This window comes from Micromys minutus (genome assembly GCF_963924665.1).
Source record: "Micromys minutus genome assembly, chromosome: 20".
NCBI lineage: Eukaryota > Metazoa > Chordata > Mammalia > Rodentia > Muridae > Micromys > Micromys minutus.
Genome location: NC_137955.1, coordinates 20,592,062 through 20,594,943, shown reverse-complemented (window position 1 = coordinate 20,594,943; position 2,882 = coordinate 20,592,062).

Sequence of the window (2,882 nt, the reverse complement as noted above, 5' to 3'; positions counted from 1 at the left end):
AATATGCTATTTTCTTTACCTGTTAAATACTGGGAGATAATTTACATTTTAAAGTAAACTTTAAAATTATGTGTTCATGACTCTTTTTAAAGTTGTTTTATTATTTACGTGTGAGTGTTTTGCTTGTATGTATGTCTGTGTACCTCGTGCGTGACTGATGCTCCCTCCCCAAACCCAGAAGATGGTTAGAGTTGGTTGTGAGCTGCCATATGGGTTCTGGGAATTAAACCTGGGTCCCCAGAAAGAACAGCAGGTGCTCTTAACTGCCGAGCCATCTCGAGCCCTCCTTTTAATTATCAATTTGGAGATACTTGATGTATTTTTGTGACTGTGGTAGCATTGCTCATTAATTAAGATACAAGATTGTTAATACATACTTCCTAAACCAAGAGTTAGCTCAAAAGGCCAAGACACAGTTACTTGTATTTTTGTAGATCTTATTGGCACTGAAGTGGTATTTTTTAGTAGTGCCTATTTATTTTAAACTTATATCTCTACTTGTTTTTTAAAGAGATCAGCTCAAGTAATACTTTTGCTGTGGTATTAAATGATAACAAATAAAGTTTGCTGAAGAGGTGTTTTATGTCACTAGGTTGTTAATATTAAGATCAGGCTTACAAAATGTGTATTACTAGATCACATTTATATGTTGAGTAAGCCACCAACAAATGAGGCCTCAATGTGAAGTCCTCACTTATATAAAAGTGGATTTTAATTCCTCTCTGCAGTTTTAGCTTGCATGTCTTCAGTGAAAAGGTGATCATTAAGGAGCTCACTTGAAAGTAGACGTATAGCTGATGTGGGAAGGTAAGAGGAGCCCGAGAAGTCCCTGTGGTGACCTAGGCAAACTGCATCTCGTGTAATGTGCTAAAGTGTGCTGTAACTCTTAACTACACTTTCATGGCAGATACAGTTGAGAAAGTGATTTAGCTGAAATAACCTCTACCTTGGTATTTCTACCAGAATGTGATCTGGTAAAGAAAGGCTTTATTGCAATGCTAGCTGTCAGTCATGAATCACATGACTTTGTGTACATCCACACACCCTCTCTGTGGCTGGGTGAGGTGAATGGAGCTAGTTATGTAATTCAAGTAGTTCCTCTGAGGCACCTCTTTACTTCAGATTGTACAAAGCACAGAGTAGATGCTTTGCTTTCCGGAATGCACTCCAGTTTTTAATGGGGCTGGCTGTCATTCTCCTGCCCTGAGGCTGTGCCATCTGTGTAGTGACTGTCCCATTTGTGAATCTCCCTTTTGTTCATCTGCCTAAACAAATTTATGGAAACTAACCCAAGAAGTTAAAGTTGTTTGGTTGTCACTGACACAGCACTGTGCTTCCCTCTGTATACTTCACCTCAGGCTCTTAGGTGGCCTTTGACGGGGAGGAGTTCCTACCGCATTGTCAGAAGATTTCCTTCCCAGCATTTATCTCTGAAGCACTGGCCTTTGAATGGTGAGCAGGCAGATGAGTTCAGTGACATGCATACGTAGTAGCTTAGCAGTTACCAGGGTCTTGTTAAAAGCACCTTACGAGACTCCATATCCAGACCCTCTTCCTGTTCATTATTCAGTTGTAAATGGTAGCCGATGTCATTTATAAGAAAGTATCACAGTAATAGTAAGATATGGGTTGGGCAGGGTTGGGGAAAAGCTAACAGTTCTGATTCCTGTTCTGTGGTTCCGTCCTTATACAGAAGAGTTCTTGTTTCTTGTTACCTCCTGGGAGCCGTACTGGAATAATGATTGAGAACATCCAACATTGATCTGTGGCTCCTCGCAGGTGTGTGAATGTACACCACCCCTCACAAATCAGAGAATATCAGAGTTCAGGGGCTAGTGGCCCCCTTAATCACTGATGTCCTCTTTCCTTTCGCTGCTGTTGAATTACACTTGCTAAAGGAATAAAAGCACCAATGAGTGGGCAAGTTGGCTCAGCCAGTTCCCCTGAGTTCAGTCCCTAGGAACAACCTAGTTGTTGAAGAGAATTGACTTCTGCAAGGTACCCTTTGGCTTCATGCATAACCCTTGCTCCCCAGATAAATAAATTAAACAATTTTTAAACATAATAAAGTTAGAAAAAATTTCTAAGCTTCACATAATTTATTCATTACTACAGCAATACTTGGTTGGTTGGTTTGGTTTCGTTTCGTTATTTTAGATAAGGGCCTCTTCATGTAGACCAGGCTGGTCTTGAACTCAAAGAGATCTACCTGCTCCTGCCTTCTGAGTATTTATTGGGGTTAAAGTTATGCACAACCGTGCCTGGCCCGCTATTAGTTCTTAAAAGGGTCTTGTAACATTAAACAAGTAACATTGATAAACACTTATTGTTATGAAAAGGTGGTTCAATTTTAAACCTCAGAGGTCTCCCTTCTGGGAAAATGAAGAAATGGGCATCTGGATGCTTCCCTCTCCGGCTTAGTTGTATTTCCACTCCCAAAGTAACAGAGGCTGTAGGGTTGGACGGCAGATTAGCTATGACTCGTGGTAAATCCAAGATGCAGTTACCTAGGCTGTCACACAAAGACGAAACTGCAGATGACAAGATCTGATACATATGCCCACTGGCAGGTACTGAGGTGGGGCGACCTGGGAAGCAATCTGAGGGACAAAATGTTCATGTGCCCCCCCACCCACAGTTCATATATTGAAATCACAGTCCCTAGTTTGTTCGTATTAGGGCCTCTGGAAAAGAATTAGGTCATTAGAGGAGAGCTAATCTTGGGCATGATAGTAAAGTCATAAGATGCCCTAGAACAAGCTCTAGCCCTCTCTCTGCCATGTTCATAAGAACTTGGTACTCTGCAGCCCACTAAATCACTATTTCCAGAACTTAGCCATGTTGACCCCCCTTAGCTCAGACTTCTGACTGTAGAGCTACTG